At 43.6% G+C, this 23,131-nt stretch overlaps 1 protein-coding gene across 3 annotated transcripts in view; it reads left to right on the forward strand.

The window, feature by feature from the left end:
* CLN3 (CLN3 lysosomal/endosomal transmembrane protein, battenin) overlaps nt 1-23,131 on the forward strand; it is a 652,734-nt gene that overhangs the window by 200,631 nt on the left and 428,972 nt on the right. The window lies entirely within an intron of this gene.

Genomic DNA, 23,131 nt, shown 5'->3' on the forward strand with positions numbered 1-23,131 from the left:
GGATGAGCGAAGAGCTCGAGAAGGACGATATTTAGGAAGAGAGAGTTGAAGGTATTGCAGCCCCAGGCCCCAGAAGGCCTTGTGGACAATGCAGAGGGTTTTGAAATTAATCCTCGCAGCCACTGGGAGCCAGTGCAGAGATTTCAGTCCTGGAGAGATACGATCCCTGGGCTTGAGGCCAAGGACAAGTCTCGCAGTCCTGTTCTGGATAAGTTGCAGAGGACGGAAGGTAGAGGCAGGCAGATTTAGATAGAGGCTGTTACAATAGTCCAGCTTAGAGAGGACCAGGGCTCTGGAGACAGTGAGCTTCTGGGGGAAGGAGAGGAAAGGAAGAATACCTCTGACGAGGTGCAGCTGGTAGTGTGACCTCTTATAGACGTCAGAGATGTGAGGAGAGAAGGAGAGTGTGGAGTCAAAGATGACTCTGAGGTTTTTAGCCTTGCAGGTGGGAGCAGGAAGAGGGCCAAGAGAGGCCGGCCAGAGAGCTAAAGGGAAGGAGGGAGTGGGTGTGCCAATGAGTAGAATCTCAGTCTTACTGGCATTAAGGCAGAGGTCATTGGCGGCACACCACTCCTGGATGGCAGACAGACAGTCAGAGATGAGGGAAGGAGAGGAGGAGGCCGAGGGTAGCCTGAAAATTAGCTGGGTATCATCCGCTTAGCACTGAAAGTTGGGGCAAAGAGCAGTGATGCGGTGGGCAAGGAGTGCCAGGTATTGGTTGAACAGCCAGGGAGAGAGGTTAGGCCCCTAGGGGACACCACAGGTAGAGAAAAAGATATCGGAGACGAAGCACCCAAGTTGGACCTGGGAGGGTCGGTTGGAGTGGAAAGAAGTCAGCCACGCCGTAGCCTGACCAGTTTCTTAAGAAGAGGGTGCGCAAGGGAGTGCTTCAGGGGGGATGGGAAGACTTCAGTGGCAAAGGAATGATTGAAGAAATCAGCCAGGGCAGGAGCAAGGGAGTCAATGTGGTCCTTGATAGTTTTGGAGGAACAGGGGTGAACCTGTTTCGACAAGACTTTCATAGATCGGACTTGTCTAGAAACCTCGTCTGCAGAGAAAAGGGGAAAGGCAGAGAAGAAGGGAGGGGGGAGGCTGCAGAAGGGCCAGAGATGCAGAAATGCTACATTTCCTGAATCTTTAGCGGCTGTGAAGTTGTGGTTTGAGTGAAACAAAGTAAATGTTACATTTGTGAAATACTGAATGCAAAGAAAGCTGTTATTTGATTATTATATGAAGTGCTAAAGGAATCGTGCAAAAATGTCGACCTGGGAATTGCGACGGCCGAAAATGCAGACTTTATTATTATTTTTTTTAACCCCCCCCCATTACACCACATATATATGTGGGGGGGTTTAGAGTATACTATTAATATGGGCGGGGGCTGCGGGGTGTCTTCCCCCACATATATATGTGGTGTAAAGGATTAAAAATAAAAATAGCCATTTTCGGCAGTCCTAATAATCACATAGATCCAGTGCTAAAGACTGCATAAACATTCTGAGACAGTATCTGGTCTTTCGATCGAAAGCCATACCATTGAATACCATACCATTTGAAAATTATTCATTGAATTGCCTTTCCATCGAAAGGCATATTCATCGAATAATTTTCGATGGTTAATTTCGATGGTTAGGGTTGGGGCTAGGGTTAGATTAAGGGTTACATTAAGGGCTAGATTAGGGTTCAGTTTGGGGCTAGGGTTAGATTAAGGGTTAGATTAGGGTTGGGGTTAGGGTTGTGGCTAGGGTTAGATTTAGGGTTAGGGGTTAGGGTTAGGGCTAGGGTTAGTGTTAAGGGGGGGTTGGATATTGGGATATATATATATATATATATATATATATATATATATATATATTTTTTTTTTTTTTACAAGGAGCTGGCCAGTGCTGAAATTTCAGCACTGGAAAGCTCCATGTAACCTTTTAATGAAGAAAATAGAAGCATCGAAATGCTATCTTTTACATTTAAAAGTACATATCCATTCGATGAAAAGGTTTAGATGGATATGTACTTTTAATGTGAAATATAGAATGTCGATGCTTTTATTTCGATGCATTTTTTTCGATGCATTGGCATTTTGATGCATCGTGTTCGATGCAATGACTATAAACCTTCAATCTATTATATCAAGTATCCCACGATCATAAAAGCACTTTAAGAATAATGTGAAAGGGAAGAGTTGTCTTGAACATTGGAACTGACCAACAGCTTTGGGGAAACTTTTGGTTGCGTTACCTGTGGTGGGTGGACTGTGTGGTCTGACAACTGCGCCTAGACCAGGATGTTTCCTAACACTTACATTACCAACATCAAGAGTCAAATCACAGATAAGGCATGTGGTTGCCGGTTGTGTGACCTGTAATGGTTGGACAGTATGGTCTGATAACTGTGCCTAGACCAGAAACCACTACATATTGGAAAAGCACCAAAGAAGCGTTTGTCCTGGGTGAAGCTAACCAAAGGACGGATGAAACGAACCAGGTATTCTCTTATGAACTTGTGAACAGAGGAAGCAAGTTAACTATTCAGTGTAAATCTTGGGGAAGGGAACCCTGAGAACCAAAGAACTAGAGAGTGTTTATCTTGGGTAAGGGAATCCCAAGATCACAGTGTTGCATGAACTTGATTACATTTGAAGTTGAGGAAGGGAAACCCAAGACCTTATTTCGACGCGAACTGTGATACCAGTGAACCTACATAAGGTAACTTTATAACGTGATCAAACCCCCTTGAAACAAAGAACATTTTCCCATTAGATTTTGTAGTAGTTGTGAGGACAAGCATGTGTTTTGACACAGACAAAATTTTAGTTTGGACTTATAGACACAGACTTTCCTTAGATTTCTTTAGGCAGGGAAACTCCCACCATAGCACAGGGTTAGTTAAGCGTTACACCATCCTGATCATTAATAAAGCTTTGTTTAGAAATATATATCTGCTGCCTGTGTTATCTCTCGTGATACCATGCCTGTCTCACACTTGTTACTCAAAATGTCTAATTGTGCAAATGATGCCATTGTGGTTAAACACAGCCTCACTGATGCCATGTATCGTGATGATTGGAGCCCTCAATTAAACATTTTGAATGATTTGACCAGAATTGTTCCCTCATTGCCAGATTTTCTTCTAATGTCTCTTTGTCTGTATTTTCTATATTCCCCACCATGGCAGCTAATTTGGTATTGGTGGCTATACAGAATTCAGGAAGGAAAACTCTGAAGGGTTTGTGATCTTTGCTTCTTCTTTCCTTGGACGGAAGTTAATTAGGTTAGGTTTCACCTCTAAGAATTGTATAATTATTTTATTAATAGTGGAAGATTTGGGGAAATGTTTGAAAGTGGATTTTTATAATGACATCTCTAAAAACATTTAAACTTCGCCATTTTTGGATTGTCAGAACCAGGTTTCTCATATAATGGCTACTAACCCGGAATTAATTATGATTGTAGATGGCCTTTGATGCAGAGGAGGATCAGGCATGGGGGTCCCTCTGTGATATCCTCAAAGTCTTATGCCTGACTGGAGTTCCGTCTATTAATTATTTTCCTTCTAGAGAAGGACTTAGATCACTTAATGAGAGAACAAGCTTGGACATACCAGTAAGGAAAACTTCAAAGGACATTAAGGTGGATCAATTAAAAGTTATTAACATTATCCATCTAACATCAGTCCCTTTTATCTGATATGAAGGTGAGCAATTAACTCTAGAGTTATTGAATCTGCTAGAACAGACATTGTCATGGCATAAAAGCAAAAAACGTAGAACAACATTTTATAAGGAGGGCACTTTCTCTTCAAGTAGACAGCGAATATGATGGGAGTTATAAATAATGATCAGCTACAAATAACATTGTCACAGATCACTAACCCTGTTTATGGCAATATGTTTAGAGAAAATTAGCAATTTTTGGACTTGCTAATTCATTATGAGAACTTAACTAAGGCTATTTCCTTTACATTTTCAATGGAATTTTGTGTTAGTAATGAGAAAGTGTCATTTGAATAATGGATAGTTTAATATACCGTCTAAAGAGTAATTCAGAGCTTTATGGAAAGCCCTACAAACTCAACCTAGAGGCCCGGACCTTGTTAACAAAACAATAAGGGAGTACAAAAAGATGTGTTGCATCTGGAAGAAGAATTTGGCTATTGAGACTTTTGGAGAATCTAGCAGCAGTCACAAACAACAATGATACACACTTTTGCTGGTCTGAATAAATAAATGTGCTTATAGAAATCAATGGAAAGGGAGAGTTATTTATCCACTATCTTTAAAGACCCAGCATTAACAAATGGTGCGACTGATATTAGCAAGCTACAAATGAGGTTATTATCAACAGATGAAGTTTTATTCATTACGCCTAACAAGAGCCTGGGCCCAGACCTCATACCCACAGATTTTCATAAGTCTAGCCCTGATCTGAGGAGTACTTAAAGCTACAGCCTGTACTTACCTTGCGCTTGGCATCAGGTTATTGTAGTTGTGATAATTTAAAAAAGGCAATGAATCCTTCACTAACTCATGTAGACCTATATCCTTATTAGATGCTGTTTCAAAATGATATGGAAGCATACTCCCTGCACATTTTCCTGACTGGATAACAACTCATAATATACATGCTGATACCAATTGTGAATCATATAAGGGTTGGGAACCACCAATCGGGCCCATATTTTGTTACTGATAATATACATTTTTAGGGCCAACAAAAATGAAACTATGAACCCAACGTTCATGAATATTTCCATGGCTTCTGTCATGTTGTATTTTAGCTGATTATGGGATAGTCTAACCGATGTGTACATTCTGGGTGCCTTTTAAAAACTATCGCCCTTCATATGGAGACAAAGATAGTACTCTTAAGTCCCGTCCCTTTTCCTCCATACTGCATGGGCGTCCCCCACTAGGGACGGGAGACAGAACCTTTTTCAACAGAAAAAACCTTCTCCTTTAAATTTAGAGGCACCCGGTGGGCGCGGCACTGGGAACATGACTCTGCCCACAGGCGCCACTGCCCAGTCCCCTTTTCCGTGTCGACGGGAACAGGCCGATTTCACTACCACTCCTGGGTTTGACTTCAGCATGTAATACCAGGCGCTCTTCCCCGGATACTTTGTTCTGTCTTTTTGTCTTCTTTTATCAATCAGGTCCTCTGGTGCCACGCTCCTGCCCGGTGCATGTCGACTTCAGTGGGCTTCAGCAGGTGTCCAGCCTGCGAGGGGATCTTCCCTACATCAGATCCCCACGCTCTTTGCCTCCGCTGCCTCGGCTCCGATCACGGATGGGAGGGTTGTACCGCGAGCGATACACTTTCATTGTGTGGTCTGAAGAACAGACTAGCTAGGTGGAGGGAGCTCTTCGAGAAGTCCCCTCCAGAGGACTTGAAGGACTTGCACACCGTATAAACTGAAAAAACAGTAAATCAATTCATGACAAATATTGAACTTATACTCATGTATTCTTGTAATTCAAAAAACAAAATGGTTGTCTTCATACATATAAATTGAAATCAAATCCAATATAATATTTTCCCAAAGCAGTTTATCTCCTGCAACAGATGCAGGAGATCTTGATTGTGAGATTTTTGAGGCTCACCGCATTTCGGGGTTAAACCCCTTCTTCAGGAGAAAATCATTCTGAAAAAATACATATAAAAAGACCATTCAGGGATCTATTGACTTGCTAATTATCACATGTACATCAGTCACTATTAGAGGTGTACTGGCACCCTTAATTTCATAATCATCCTTCCCTCCTACTTTACATAAAGAGTTAAGAGTTTATATATATATATATATATATATATATATATATATATATATATATTACATGGCCACGGTAGTGGCCATGTAGTTATGGTTAAGTTGGTGTTTCCATAGGAAGAGCACTTTTTGGGCGGCTTATAACTTCGCTCTCCCTGGACGAATCCTCACCATACTTTGCAAAAAAAGTATTTGGGTCGCTCTGAAATTTTTTGCAAAGTTTGGTGAGGATTCATCCAGGGAGGGCAAAGTTATAGGGGGGGGTCCCAAAACTTTTTTTTTCCCATAGACATAATGGGAAAAAACTTTGCGCACGGCCACAGGCCAAACCGCTAGATGCATTTACACCAAATTTGCGGCAGGAGCGGGGGCTTGGTCCCGAAAGCGTGCTTTTGCAAATTTGGTGTAAATCCATCCAGTAGTTTTTTATAAATTGACCAAAACGTAAGGCAAAACAATTTGTGATATCTGTGTTCGCTTTGTGGACGGACTTCCCTGTTCGCTCCACGGACAGCACCCCGATTGGCCCATGGCCTTGCGTCATGTCCGCGAACATGCGACGTGTTCGCTGATTGGACGGCGAGGGGCGTGGAGCGCATCAGATTTTCTGTGGCGCCCGCCATGTTGTATTCGCTGTCGACCGCCTACAGCGCGGTGAAACATGGATAAAAAATTGTATTTAGTGCCGTGTGTTGGTGTGTAAGAGTGTTTGGGGAGGGTGGGGGAAGTATGAGATAGGTTCAATGTTTTGTTTTTTTATGTGCTAGACGTTTTTGTTGCGTTCGATTTGTCCGCGGAGAACACAGCTGTTCTGACATTTTGTAAATAAACTAAATGGTGGGGTGTTTAGAGGACGGAGTATGTGTCATTTTTGTTTTCAAGGAAGGTAAAAATGAGCCTTGAACACTCGCGGTGTACTTAATTGTTCGTAAATACACCAACTGGGGGTGTCCTCAGGACGCTGTCCATATTGTAATCTGTCTAGTTGAATGTGTTCTAGGGAACACTCGCGGTGTCCTGAAATGGTTGCAATTACACAAAATGGGGGTGTTCTGAGAACGTTGTTTGTATTGTTCGTTGTCAGGGTGAAAGTTTTTTAAGACCACTCCTTTTGTCCGCTAATAGTACAATTTCCTATGGGCGTAAACTGACTTTTTGTCCACTAAAACGATAAATCTGGCTGGTGTGCGCCGACATTAAGTGATAATCCTATGACTGGCGCTATTGACCTGGCTGACTTGCTTTTGCGACACTAAATCATATCTCCCGCCCCTAAGCCTGATATTATCAAAGCATTCATATTCCCCGCCTCTCTCTGTGACGTTACAGGGTGCGTCATCAAACGCGCCCAGTCCTCTGCAGTCCTAAGTGACTTTACACAGAACCCGGAAGACAACACATATTATGTCACAACACAGCGCGCCACAATTCCGAATATGAAACAGTGATTTAAAATCAAACAGCAAGATTGTAAATTTTGTAAAGTACATTTATTTGACATAAAATGTTTAGAGAATATTCAGCAATTTGCATTTGTCTTTGTTGTCGATCCGCAAAAGTTCATATTGAGGCACGCGATGTTCCTTTGCGGTACAGAGGGTGTTAGATCAGCTTACAACTCAGTGCGCCACAATTCGGTATATGAAACTGTGGTTTAAAAGTAAACAGCAGGATTGTACATTTGGTAAAGTACCTTTATTTCACATGAAATGTTTAGTGAATATTCAGCGATTTGCTATTGTCTCTGCTGTCGATCAGCAAAAGTTTATTTTGAGCCACGCGTTGTTCCTTTGCGGTAGATAGGCTGTTGGTTTATGATAAAAGCAGTAAATGGTCACTCTGATAATCGGAAGGTTGCTCCAACAACGAGCCATTAGACCACCCTATTGGTTGGTATGTTGTTTGTAGCCGCTAGTACTGCGTAAGGGCATATTGGTCCTTGGCGATTGTCCCATAAAATGGTGAGGGTCATGAAGTTGCATATTTGGACCTGCACCTGGCAGTTGAAAACCCCATCCGCTGGAGTCTGTAAATCGTGACATAGGCAAAATGGGGCCACATACCTGTTTTAAAAAACATAAATTAGTCTCACCAGCCGATCTTCATTAAAACTCATTTTATTTATCAGGGCGTGAAACTATTTGCTATCGAAGATAGTGCAACGGAGTATGTTAATAATAAAATAATAATTTCCCATTCATATAGCGCTAAGAACCGTGAGGTATCTAAGCGGTGCTTATTATTAAACACGGTGTGTGATGCTCATTTATCGACCACGGAAGGATGAAAGGCTGAGTTTGGCCTTGCCGGGATTCAAACTTGCGTTAGCAAGCTGTGCACGGATGTCAAAGTGAGCGTTGTACTCGCTGTGCCACTTGACAGGCTACAGTGAAGTGGCACAGCGAGTAGAGCGCTTGACCGCCTATAGACCGGTTAAATTATTTCTCTTAACCCACCCTGTGTCGTCTGCCTTTTTCAGAGCCCTCTAAACAACAGGGGATCAATTCGGCGGTGATAGTGCGCGGTAAAAAACATTATGCCACTTTCAACGAACAAGTTCAACTTGAGCGGTCTTTAATGCTACGCTATTGTAATTATATTTGGTATAAAATAATCTAAAGGGTTACTTACAGTAAAATTGCAATTTCCATTGTCTACGAGTAGTGCAGTCCCAAAATACGACTGAGTGTGCGAACGATCTTTCGCATAGTGATATAATATATAAAAGTGGTTTTGTTTCAGAAATTTCATCCTTATCTTCTCTTACGTTTTAGCAACACTCCTTCAAGAGAAGTCTTTCATCACAATCTCTGTCTGTCAAGGTCAAAACACAATACAACCTTATAGTCCGCTTCGTGAGCCTCTACGGGGCCCGAGAAAAAAATGGAAGCAGCTGACCTTCACTGTGAACGAGCATAAATTCTTACTTTGCAACATTCTGTGTAAAGCCATCTATGAGAAGTTGGATTTTGCACGCCATGTTTGTATATTGTTTGCGTGATATTAAAAAAAGTTTGTTTAAGGGATGTTAGGGTTCTAAGTACAGCCGAAAGACCCCAGAAAATTGCAAGTTATGGTAAACTATGAAAAATAACTCGCGCCACCACCGTGCACTGCTAAGACTAACACCCAGGACATCAAAGATGACATCGCAAATGTCATTGATGAAATCACTGATGACATCACATGTGTATGTACTTTTCATGGAATTTGTGTACTAGGGATTTTTATTATAATGTTGCGAAAAAAGTGTCAAGGATATTGCAATAAATATCATACCGTTATTAGTGCTTTGAACGATGCATTGATATAAATAGCATTGTATTATGGGATTCTATCTAGTATACTGAGCTACTAATGGAGAAACATAGCATTGTGTGCAGAGTACAAGATGAAAGTATAATGTTTGTAATGTTAATATGTTGAATAATGAAATGATAATTGTCCTGAAATGTTCGAAAATTCACAAAATGGGGGTGTTCTGAGGACGTTATTTGTATTGTGTGATTGCTTAGCTGTATGCAATGAGGGAATGGCACAGAGAGTAAAGTGGACGCCGTCCGCGGACACCGCGGCTGTTCGTGGACAGGGCGTGCTACATCCGGGTTTTTCCAGGAAATCCAACATGGAAAGAAGACTGTACGGATCAGCCAATCGGATGTCGAGGTTGTGGATTTGTGTTGAAAGAGACTGTGTGTGGTGAAGATGGCAGAAGTAGAGAAAGTCAGGGTGTTGGTGCTTGGAGATATGTTTGTGTATGGTTTACAACAGTACGCTCAATGCAGGCATGTTGCAAACAACTTTGATGTGAAAGGAGTGGAGGTGGGGTGGAGCACTGTGCCTGATTGCAATGTACAGGGAATTGTACAAGTTTGTGAGGATATGGCCACGATGAACAGTCCGCATGTGGTTGTTTTGCACTATGGTGCTTTCCATTTGGGCAACATCAGTGCCCCTACTTTGTTGGCTGATTTGGAACGCTTGGTTCAAGCCCTAATGAAGATCCTTCCAAATGCGAAAGTAATTTTTTCTGGATTACTACCTAGGGCAATATGGGACAATAGTTCAGTTTTTTGTCCTCAGCAAAACATTGCTAGGTGTGGCATGTGTGCCTTCATGCTTAGAGCTGGTATGTTCTTCTGTAATAATGAGAATATTGATGCCAGTAATGCTGTTAATTTTAAAGAAGATGGCATTTCTTTATCTTTTACGGGAAATGCCTTTCTATTTTGGAATGTAAGGGTTGCTTTGGAGAAGGTTATGTGAAGATTTTAGGAGTAAAGTAAGAAAAAAAAACAAGAAAAAAATACAAAATAACAGGTGTCTGTCAAGCATCTGTAAAAAAACAAAAATAAACGGCTCTTTTCAGAGCCAACTTCAAAGGGGAAATGGGGCACACTATTTAAATTTACATTCACCACGCTCAGATTTTCGATATGTCCGCGGACATGGCGGTAGTCCGCGGACATGAAAATCACTACGAGGGGGTTAGTATGTTCTATGTTACATGTATATGAAGTCAGGGATATTATGGTTAAGTTGTGCTACTAAAAACCTATGAAATTCAGTAAAAAAACTTTGTTAAAGGGACGTTATGGTTAAGTTGCGCTACTAAAACCTATGAAATTCAGTGAAAAAACTCTGTTAAAGGGACGTTATGGTTCAAAGTAAAACCGAAAAACCCCTGAAATTCGGCAGTTATGGTAACATAAGCAACCATAACTCGCACCACTGTGCACTGCTAACACTAACACCCATGACATCAAAGATGACATCACAAATGTCATTGATGACCTCACTGATGACATCACATGGCTGGCTCTCCCTTTTTTCCTTTACTGACATATCAAAGCCACATAGTTTTCTTCAGTAACAGTCAGGAAGTAAAAATTGAAAAGGTACTATATTTGTAGACTTGGGGTCAAGTCACATCATATGAAACATATACATAGCGGAAGACACAGGCTTGAAAGAGAGCAATCCTTTCTGTGCATGAAGATAATCATTAGGGTTATCAGCACTTTCTCATAGTTTTATTTTTATTACTCTACCTTCCCTGTATATGCTCATATTTGTATACATTATACTCACTCTCCTTTCCTTTGGGTGCAGTCACATCATGTGATGCACATACATATGGTAAGTAGCAGCTTTGAAACAGAGCAATAGTTTCTCTGCATAAAGACAATCAGTTAGGTTATGAACTCTTTCTGCTACTACTTCTGCTTTTTCGTTTACTTCACTGTCCCTGTATATACTCATATTTGTATGTGTTGTTGTCTCTTTGTGTTTTGTCTGTAATAATTATGTATTAAGTGGGTTTTATTAGCTACTTATTACATGTTTCACAGTACGCAAAACTCTAATAAGAAAGCAGTTATCATTTCAGTATTCAACATGGCAAGATTATGAATATGGCACCTTCATCATGTATGCTGCACACACTGCCTATGTTTCTGCATGAGTAGCTTAGTATACTGGATAGAACTTCATAATAGAATGCTATTTATATCAATGCATTGCTTAATGCACTAATTAGCTCATGATATTTATCCCAATGATCCTTGACAGTTTTTGGTCAGCATTATAAGAATCCCTTGTACAGAGTTTTTATCAAAAGTAAATGCACATGTGATGTCATGTGATTTTACCTGTGTTCTATAACGGCGCAGCCGGTTGAGCCAATGAATAATGGGCAAAAGGCTAAAGTTAGGGCCTTTACTATTTTTGGAGCAGAGATTTGGGGAATTGACTTAGTTTGCAAACTCCAGCTAATAGAACATAAATTGTGTTGACCCCATTAGCCTTACCAAGTGCCAGTCATTGGTTCCATAGATTTGCATATGAATAGTTTCAGAAGTGAGCTAGTGGTAAAACATTCTTGTTAGATGTCTACTCTAACGAAGGAGATTCTATTGAGCTCTTCAAGCCGTCAAATAGAGCGCATCTGCTAATTTCAACCCAGAGGATTTTAGAACGGCACCTCAGTTGGTGTACTGGCGTAACCCCAATGTAAACATGTGGTCAACTAAAATCTCTATTTCGCCTGTGTGTGACCCCTGCAGCAGGAGGGCCCCTTCTGCACATGCATACGTATTGCCATATTGGAACCAAAATATGCAATTTGAACACGTGTTAGTAATATGGATGAAGCTATGAGGCAAAGAATGAAAAAACATTAACCAGTACAACCCCATGAGCAATCTCCTCAGAGGGCCTGTCACAGCTATTGGTAAAATGCACTGTGCACCATGTTCTACAATGTGTAATGTGGATTATTTTAATAGAATTTGATCCACTGCATTTACATATTATCCTGTTAGAATTGTGAGGAGACTGGACTACTGTATTTAAATGTTTCAAAAATGTAAAAGTTGAATGGTTTGCAAATGGTTTGGTCCAATGCTGAATGGGAAACAGCCCAAGCTAGGGTCACAACCTTCAACATTGTTACCAATCGAACATTCCGAGCTGCCTGACAGTTGGTGGCTGGTGCAGAGTTGACTGAGTCTGGCTTTGGGCCACCCGCTCCGGGTTAGATCCCTCTTCTGGACCCCCAAACAGATGTCCGAGCTGTCCACCATATCAGTATTTTATAGTAGTTCCTCCAGCTCCCTGGTCACCTATTTTCCTTGTAGTACAAGCAGTCCAGCTGGCGAGTCCCTCATGTGGTGATGTGGTGGTGAGAGTTGAGAGCACCTAACGAAGTTCACTGAGCGGACCCCTGATTAGTAGAGTCGTGCTGTCATATACTCTGGAGTGCTGTTGGAGTCGGGTAATGCTAGACTGGCTGCCCATCTGACGTATCTAGCAGTCATTTCGGGGTACCCGTGAGTTCAAGGGACCGACTGAGAGCCTGGGTTTAACAGTAATGTTTACGATGTCAAGTAAGATCAAATTTGATATGCCCTTACATAAATAGAGCAAATTGAAAGTGCGTGCCACCGTTTGGCCTTGCCTGGCAAACTGTACTCCTACAGGCTGCAGCTGCGTTCCTATTTTGTTTTTGTGCCTAGATTTCTGTTTTGTGTTGCACGTTACCTCCTTGTTGTTTTCCCCGCAACAAGGTGGAGTAAGACGTGTCTACCCTGAAATAAGGATACAAACATCTAAAACTGTGACAGGAACTGTGGCAGATGTAGTTATTGGAGAGAGCTGCAGGAAGTGTGATTCAGTGCTGTATTAAAAAGGAGGAGGGTGTGAGTTGTTCAGAACCACTACATCATCTAGGGAACTGCATATATTTGTTCATAGTTATGCTCCACTTTTTGTCTTGTTCATGGTTGCGAAAAAATAAGAACATTTTCAAAACACAATACTGTGTGAGAGTGTTTGTGTGCCACTGTGTTTTGCATAAGAGTTACTTGGACAGCTATGTAATGCTCCAAGTGAAGGCATCCCATACACTCTCCCTGGGGTTATGATATATCAAAGGATTCAGATGGTATACCATAATGGGTAATGACGGTCACCTCCTTTTACATGTGCAGCACCATAGAACATCCCTCTCACCACTTAGGGACTGTAGAGGGGAAATATAAGAAATTGGGGTACAGCACTACACTACGACCTTTCACCGGTTCCATCCGACATAAGTGAGATTTAGCCATCTACCAATTAATACTGTCATGATCAAATGGTGGGGGGATTAATGAAAATGAGCAATATTGCATAAATGAGCAGGGAATAATGAAAATGAGGAATTTTGCTTATGTGAGCTGGAACAGATTGGCCATCTTCTATTTATTATGTCCTCTATATAGATTAATTTGGCAAAGATGCATTATCCCCTTAGTACAATACTGATGGTTTAGGCAATTTAGTCTAGCTCTAATTAATTGTCTTTTGATCCCAGAGATTGGGCTGTCATGGGCCTTGGCCTCTTATCTCAGAGGTGCCCTGTTGCTGAGGAAAAGACTTATTGTAGCGTAATAAAATATATGGCTTGGTTATGATGTTTGATACTGGCGCAATGGTTGTTTTATTTATGTAGCATGTTCTTTAAATTGAATTATTTCTGTGTCTATGTACATTTCATGACTGTTTTGTTTCAATTGAAATAATATAAAACTGAATTGAATAGAGGCCCAAAAACCTCCCCTTACATGATTATCTGAGGGTGCGAGGATCGGGAATATTCTGTCTCAAGCCTTTTAAGAACAATTTCAGATTTCTGTATATCCCTCTGAATGCTTCTTAATACCCCGGCTTCCCTGGATATTGCCATCCCTCTAATGTAAACCCTGAAGGCTTGCCATCTAACACCTTGGGGGGGTGGGCCCCGCCGCATTGCAGGCAAAGAAGGTCTCTATTTCTGTCTTAATCTCATCCCGGAACACTATGTCCTCCAGTGCGGCTGATTTAAATCGCCTGGTGTAACTGTTATGTCTGCCTTCAATCTGTAGCGTCAAGAACACCGGGGAGTGATCTGAGAGCGTTTGTGGTCTAATATCTGCTTCCGTCACCTTCCCCATCAGTGAGCCGGTAATCAAGAACATATCTATACGAGGTGATATATCATGTACTGAGGAGTAGAAAGTATATTCCCTGGTCTTGGGATGCGCTATCCACCATTTGTCACATAGGTTCAGTGTCTGGATGAGGGAGGGCAGTCGGCGTGCAGCTCTGGGTTGGGGTCTAGGTGCTGAGTTTGTTCTATCAAGTGATCGATCCAGGATCAGGCTCATATCCCCCCCAGATCATAGGTATTCCGTCTTATGCTGACAATAGCCTCTCGAAAAGGTCAAAGAACTCTGGGGAGTCGATATTAGGACAGTATGTGTTAGCTTGGATTAATTCAGTACCTTCTAGTATACAGTGGATCACCACAAATCTCCCTTCAGGGTCGATGTGTACCTTCTTCTCTACAAATTTTAGGTTCTTATGGTATCATTGTCATAACTCCTCTAGACTGCAAGGAGTAGGGGGTGAAGTATCTGCTCTTTCCCCATGTAGGGGCAAAACTGTGACAGACCCCTACCCTGGCATGTGTTTCTTGCAAGAGCAGGACATTCACTGTGTGTCGATGTACATAGGACATTATCTTGCCCGATTTAACGAAGTTGCCCAGACATGACATTAACTGTTAGCAACTGCTGTGGGATAAGCTGTCGCCGTCGTAGCCCGCTTTGCAAGCGTGTCACAATACCATACTTTCCTGTATACTCATGTTGGCGGGGGTTACTTTATGACTACCATAACACATAGAACTATACAGATGATATATGGTGCAATCATGGAGTGCTCCTTCAGGTCGGTGGTGGGTCGTCGCCATCACGATCCGGGTAGTTCAAGATCGGGATCTGTGCCTCGATGTATCCCTGCCTCATCAGGGACCGTGAAAAAGTACAGCTTGCCATGGAACAGAAATTACAGCTGAGCCGGGAATAGCATAGCATATTGAATATTGCGGGCTCGGAGCAACCTTTTAACTCCAATGAACTGGCATCTCTTGTTTTGCACTGGTATGGAGGAGCCTGGAAAAGTCTAATAGTTTGGGAGCCCAAGTGTAATTCCTTTTTTTTCCCTGGCAAGGCGGAGTAGGTGGTCCCTGTCGGGGTAACTGAGTATCTTGGCTATAATAGGCAGCGAAAAATCGCCAGGTTTGGATCTGGGGCCTAATGCACGATGGGCTCACTCTACTGCAAAGAAGGGGGAAAGAGCAGAGTGCCCAGGAGCTCCCTAAGAAGGTTCTCGACAGCCTGCTCCATACCCCCTGATAGGACATCCTCTGGCACTCTGACTATCCTGATATTGTTCCTCCTGGAGCGAGACTCCAAGTCATCCCACTTAGATTTCACTTCTTTAATATCCTACACTAGTGCTGACACAGTATTGTGGAGGACCTGCTCAGTGTCCTACGTCGCTCCGATCCTAGCCTCAGCTTCCGTAATGCGTCCAGCTTCCCGGGCCAGCTGTGTTCTCATGGATGCGATATTGGTTGTGATATCGTCCAGCTTTTCGTGGACGGCCGCAAAGCCCTTTGCCATAGCCTCAATCATATGAGTAAGGTCAGGGGGCGGGCTCGTTATTGGATGTGTAGGTTCCACTTGGAAGCTTGTTGAAGGTTCCGGGTTACCTCGAGCAGTAGTTGTCGCCAACTTATCCATGGCCCCAGTCTTCTTTCCTCCGCCCGTAACTCTGGTCATGGTGGTCTGTCCGGTGGGGTGATGGGCAAAGGCCCCTTGGTTTAGTAGGGGATGATACAAATGTGTACCCCCCTCCACCCCCAACCCGTTAGGTTAGGCCCCTGGGTTATTACAGTACCCTTTATTGGGAGAGGTTATTCATGTTCAGTGCGCAGCAGCTTCTGTGGCAGCTGGTGAGGGTTTGATGGTCGACAAACAGCAGCCTCTTCACTGTAGGATGAAGAGACAAGCTCCCTCTATATTATGTGTGTATTGCTGTTGGTTCCAATACAGGAGCACTCTGCACCATGCTGCAGGGTGGCTCACATTATTTTGCGACTTGGCTGGTTTCTCAGTAAGTGATCTCGTTGGGTCCAGTGTACATGGATCCGATGGGAGGGGGTCCATGTATCACGCTGAACATTACGTGGGTGGTTCAGCATACAGTGACCCACGTCAAAGCATCAGCAGGTATGTGGTCCTTACTTGGCACAGCTTGGCCACCTTAGAAGCTATATGGCACGCCCTATCTTCTGATGTGCATTACCCAATACCCCAGCCTGTGGTGCAGTCCGTTTTGTGGGAGTCCACCCTTCTGCTTGAGCCTTACGTGCACAGCTTTGTTGCCTAGGAGAGAGCGATAGTAGAAGGGGTTCCGGCTGTCGATGGTCAATGAATCTGCCGCAGTGCTGAGATACAGGTCAGTGTGTCTTTTACCCTACCGGCCTCTTTGACAACGGCAGTGATGGTGAGGGGGGCCTGGGGCCTGCACTGCGTGTTGCCGACACAGCGCTCATTCCCAGGTCATGCAGGGGGAGCACAGCACTCCACAGGGTTCTGGTCGGAGCAATGGAAGCACAGGACCAGGGTAGTTGGTGGGTGTAGATGAGGGAGTCCGCTACGGGTCTGGTGGGGTCGAGACACAACCTGAGTTGGTAAGTCACCAGCAGGGCATCAGGGTTAGGAAGGGACCGTCCCCCCCCCATATGCCGCCTCTCATTGTCCCGCCTTCTCAAGTGCCACCGCAGGCCTTCCGCTGCACCGTTTTCACCAGGAATTGTACTAATCTGTAGCCACGGTCTTCCGTCAGCCTTTTTAAGTGGTTTCTTCTTCTTTTATGCTGAGGAAGAGGTGTTCCTCCACGAGGGTAGTGCAGGCCACAAAGGAGCGACGGCAGGTTAAACCCTCATCCGTTTGCTGCTCAACAGCGCCCCTGAAAACAAATTTCTGACAGTTAAACATCCAATTCTACTGCATACAGCTGCATCTTTATATGTATTGCCATGCAAGAGGAGCTGGACATTTTTTCTTCATGTTTTTATATCTTGACACAAAGCCACAGATTCAATCATGAAAATTGGGATAAGTGCAAGCGCATGGAAAGTGAAACAAGATACAAAGTGATCAAAGAATAAGATCTTTTGAAAAGGAAAGCGAAGGGCATAAGATTGGCCCTGACGAAGGATCCATGTGATCCAAAATGCATCAGCCTCTGTATCTGTTACTCTTCTGTGTTTTTGTTTCATATTAAAACAAACTACGTATTTTTCATACTGAGTATCTGAGCATTGATTACTGTGAATAATTAAAATCGTTATGTACTGCAGTGCCTACCAATTGTGAGCACGCTACGTTATAGCTAAAGAGCTATGATTTTTCTTAAGCCCCATATGAAGGTTCATGATCATCACTGGGCGATAGCAGTGCTCCTTTGAATGTTATGTATTATTTTCAAAACAGTGTTTACATGGGAATTTAAAACCAGAAAGTGGTGCCCACTCCATCCTTTGTTGACTGCAAAAATCTGATTATACCCACTATTTATTTCCTACCTAAAATATATAAATATTTTGATCAAATACTAGAAGGCAGACCTATCCAAAGTAGCATTGGCTGGATTACAGAACCCATGTTCAAATACGCCAACCAGGCCATAGAAAAACAGGTTCCTAAAAATTCCTACTTTTTTAAGGGATACAATGCATATGCTTAAAATACTTGATACCATCAGTTGGGTTCCATCTCTTAAAATCATGGTACAAATGGCCGTGATTACAAAATATCGCTGCAAAAATGCTGTCGTTTTTTGCACCACAATGATGTAAATGATGCAGGGGATCACCCCCCCCACCACCCACCCCTGCAACTCCTGCTCCTCTTAAATGGTATAATGGGGTACACCTTTACCGGGACAAACCACAGCATTTTTGCCACGATTTTTTTTACTGCCGACATTTTTGCTGCGATTTTATTTCCTGATACCATCAGTTGTGAGTCTCATATGTTAAAGATCATTAATATTGCGCACTATCACCATCTGAGTGGTCCTCTGGTGCTCTGGTGGAAAGAGTGTGGGTTAGTAGGGCATAGCAGGAGGAGGTAGAGGGAGAGTTGTGATGTCCTGTTGACCGCTTCAGTTCGGTTTCCGCTGAGCCTAGGTGCGATTTACGGCTCGGTAGACTCCCATGTGCTATTGGGAAGGACTATGTGTAGTTTCTGTTGTTGCAGCGTAGGGAAGTGCATGCGGATTGCTATGCAGAGAAGAGGATGCGTTTGTTTAGTGTTTAAGAGGTGTATGTGGAACTTGAGGTTTTAGGGTTGGATTAGTGGGAATTTTTTTTTACCTCGCTGGTTCGGACTTCTGTGCTCAGCAACTATGGGTGGACTGGAGCGGTGTGCTGTGTGTAGTGGAACAGTTGTGATCGTGGTGAGAAATAATTAAAGATTGTAGTCAAGTGTGTGTGGTGGTGTAGTTTAATGACGAACAGGGATGGCTGACCCCATTATTTGTACCTTGCCGACCTTGTCAGTTGCTGCTGGTTGACGGCTGCCTGCTTCCCCTGCTGACACCTGCAGACACCATCTGGAGCTGCTTCTGCAGGAGCTGTTCTTTGCCTCTGGGTCCTTAGCCGAGGGCTGCCATGGCCAGTGGTGGTGTTAAAAGCCTACCTCCCGAAGAGGAACTGCCAATCATGGGCACAGGGTGATGTGAGGGAGGGGGCATGGGAGAGGTCACACAGGTGCTGCAAAGACCGCTAGGAAAATCGAGAAAAAAACCAGCAAAAATTCAACCAGGAAAGCAGAGGAATAGAGGAAGAAACGAGCAGGAAAGCAGAGGAATGGAGGAAAAAACAAGCAGGAAAGCAGAAGAATGGAGGAAGACATGAGCAAGAAAGCAGGAATGGAGGCAAGAAAGGGCAAAAAAGGAGGGGAAAGATTACAAAATGGAGACAGGGGCTCGGGGGGGAAGAAGGGGGTATGGGAGAGGTCACGCAGGTACGAAATGAGCAGGAAAGCAGAGGAATTGAGGAAGAAACAAGTAGGAAAGTAGAGCAATGGAGGAAAAAAGCAGGAAAGCAGAGGAATGGAGGGAAAAAGCAGGAAAGCAGAGGAATGGAGGGAAAAAAGGTCAGGAAAGCAGGGCAAAGATTACAAAATGGAGGAGGGGATACAGGGGACAAAATCACAACACCTACCTCATCAAGGCCAGGACTTTGGATGTTAAAGCCCTGTACATTTCTATCCAACTTCACCTGAAACGTTCCAGTGTAGACATCACTTTTCGTGACCAATCAGCCTCATTCTTCAGTCACCTAGCAATGATTAAAGAACTTCTTGAGTTCTCTTTGACTAATAGCGTCTTTATCTTCAATCGACAATTTTTTCAACAGACTACAGGTATCACCATGGAGACCACATATGCTCTAGCACTTGCAAATCTATTTAGGCATGTATATGAAACTAACAATGCTTTCAGGGATTCTCCTTATAAATCCAAGATTGTCAAATGGTACAGATATATTGGCAATATATTTATTTATTTTAATGTGATATCTTTTTAGTATAAACCTTTACACATATACAATAAATAATACAAAGTAAACACAAAAATAATTTCATCATCAAATTACACTCATAAAATCAATATATCCAAACAATCCAGACAATTAATCAGTATCAAAGTCATTACAACAATTTAGAACTCTTTGTTTATAAATGAAGATAACGTTGGAATAAAATGTCGAAAGAGATTTTAAAAAAACAGAAGCAAATTGAAGCAAGGAGACAGCAAACAATGAAAAGCAATTTCATATAGACAAAATAGTATAAAGTAAGATACAATGAGGTGGAATAAGGTGAAATGCAGCAAGATAGCAAAGCAAAATAGCAAAGTATGATAGATTTATAATTGGTTTACACTTGTATTATGCCTGGATCAATAGCCCCCCTTAATTTGTGACAGGGCCACACGTATGTTTGTGTGTCTCTTTCTCTTGTGACATAGAAGCTTTACAATATATTAATGATCTGGCAAGGCAGATAAGCAGAGCTAACACACTTTGTAACGTATCTCAACTCCAACAACTTTGGCATTTCCCTCTACATCAAATCCAGTTTCATTCACATTGACTTTCTTGTTATTAGGATCACTGTCACCGCACATGGTCTCCAAACCACCACCTTTAGATGCTGTCATCATCAGTCACCTGTGCGGCCCTAAAGTACCTGTCGAGGCGGTCAACCCACCTCCTCCACCGGGGCCCCAAGCTGGACGGCGGGCCCGAGACGTCAAATTCAGGGATGGGCTGCAGGGCCGCACGAGCCATGTGCCATGATGAGATGTCCTGGCTGAGCAACGGGCTGTACCACTTGTGGCGCCTGAGGCACTGGAGCCTGACCTCCTACTTGGACCTGAGGAGGTTGTTGTATGGCTACTGGTCGTCCGCCGTCCTGAGGCGGCTGCTGCGGAGCTGCCCGTTGTCCACTGGCCTGGAGAGGTTGCTGTTGGGCAGCTGCTAGCCCACTGTCCTGAGGTGGCTGCTGGTGCACTGATGGCAAATCATCGTCCTCATCACTAGCCGCACTCATGGGCGTGAGCGCACAGGCACCCCCAGCGTGAAGTTTGGGGGCCGCAACTCAACACCCACCACCACAGCACAGTCCAAACACACACCCCCAGGCAAATGAAAAGTCCAAACTGGGAGCGAGGAAGACGATAACAGAGTGTCCCCCTCCACAAGCAGCTTCATGCACAGCCACAGCAGCTGGATGTGATGATGAACAGAATGAAGAAGAAGGAATAGCCTTAGCTGCAGCAGTCCCTCCTGATGATGAAGAGGATGATGAAGAGATACTCCTCAGCTGCTGCAGCACCTTGTAGGCGCAGGAGTTCCAAAAATTGAGTGAAAAGAGAATTAGGGCTGCGCAGGCCCAGCCATTGTACCCCTTATCCTCGCTTATACTCGACGTAGTAGGCCCAAGATTCAATGAAAATTCAAAAATTGGGCATGGGCATGCAGGTATAACTGCCTGCTGTTAATGTGTCCAAAAATTAGGCCTGGATGCCACTCACCACCCAAACCAGAGCTCGGTGAAGTCCATGGCCCGAAATACAAAATGGCTGCCAGCCGCGTGTGTGATGCACGGCCTACGGCACGAAACGAAACACCGTCAAGATTCCGTTTCATGGAGAAATAAATGAAGGATTTCGTCACCGCCGGGCCCAGGCATCATCCCCCATTCGTCGCCACTGTTGGGGGGTTTGTCCTGACCCCCATGTGATGTTCATAAGCCCCCCAACGCATAAGGACCACACAACACACGTCCTTATGGTTTGGGCTTCCCGGTCGCTCTGACGCGGCCGGGAATGCCCCGTTTATTTATGCTACACGTGGCGGCGTGCAATGTCACGCCGCCGCGTGCGCGTCACGGGGCAGCGCCACAATAATGGCACTCACATTTTTTCACTTTGATTCGCTTTATTTTTCCTAATGATATGATATGAGCGCGAACCCAGGATCGAACTTGTGTCGCTCCGCGTCGTCTTGCATCCAAGGCAAACACGTTACCCCTGAGCTATCCTCCCGAGACAATGCTTAGCACACAATACATTTTCCAAGCTTTTCCCTTCCTATTCAATTTGCTTACACTTTTCACTGGGCTACATCTGTTTAAATTGGAATAGAATTTGTTAAAATAAAGATTATGGCGTTACATGTATTATTTTCAATGTAGTCACCACTTTTTTAAAATGGCGTCCCGGTAAGCATCGCAGACGTTCTATTTACTTAAAGCCACAGTCTTTGATTATGTGTGCACGACCGTCGTGACCTTGCTCTCATGATCCTTCTCAGTCCTTTTTATTCTGTACTCGTAGCTTGTTCAGTTGCAAAAGCTGTTTAATACATACTCATCTCTTCAGCACCAGGTAAGCTTGGGTTACAACTCCTTTCACTCTCTGTTATAGATATGTATATATATTTTTTGCTGTGTGGGTTTACCACCTGTTTTCAATCACGGCTTCCACTTATTCCCCTTCTACCGCATTAACATGTGGCCTCTGTGTTTTGTTTCCCTTATGCAATTACAGCGCTGTTGCACCCTGCTGATGGAGCACAGTGCTCATTATTTACATAGCCTTGTGCCTTGTGCCAGCCTCAATTTTTCCACATGATATTTACTGCAGCTGTTTTCAGGGTAAACTCTTTATTCATGTATCTCTCAATACGCGCCGCCCCCACTCCTATTTAGTTACTGTCTGATCCCTGTATTCAGGTTCACACTTTTTTTTTTAAAACTCTTTATTAAACGATTCACGTCTCATCAACATTCATCAAAGTTAACCACATTCTGACAATACATTGGAAATCATGCATTTAGAACATAGAACTCAAACGTCCTCTGGCTGAATGTACATTTGAGTTTTTGAGCGCTGTGGGAACATACATTACAAGTTAAAAGAACATATAAATCTGGGGAGATAAACGTCCGCCTCGGGCAACTTGACTCACATCCTTAAGCAACACACTGTGCATAGATCACCCCCCGTCCCCTCCCCATCCCACCAGAGCCTCAATCAGGCTGAGTCAACACGTTGAGATAGAAAAAAGGCAGCGAAGGGGTTCCAAATGTTTTTAGGCCGGTTCTGGAGCCCGCAAAGGTTAGCATACTCTTTGTCCGTGTCACTATGCCAGGTCAGGTCTGCCAGCCATGCTCCCACTCCACGAGGGGATGCACTCGTCCACCTCATCAGGATGTATCGCCTGGCCGCAATCATACAAGTAGAGAGCAGTCTCCGGTGCTTTTTCAGCAGCCCCGGGAGCCACCCAAACATACAGCACAGCAGGTCATTAGGTATCGACCGGCCCTGCACCTCAGACATGGTCTCCACCCCCATCCCAGAATTAACGCAGCCCGACACAAGCCTATATCATATGTATAAAGTCGTCCAAGTCAGCACT

This window comes from Ambystoma mexicanum, chromosome 3p (genome assembly GCF_040938575.1).
Source record: "Ambystoma mexicanum isolate Mex_15411 chromosome 3p, UKY_AmexF1_1, whole genome shotgun sequence".
Classification (NCBI taxonomy): Eukaryota; Metazoa; Chordata; class Amphibia; order Caudata; family Ambystomatidae; genus Ambystoma; species Ambystoma mexicanum.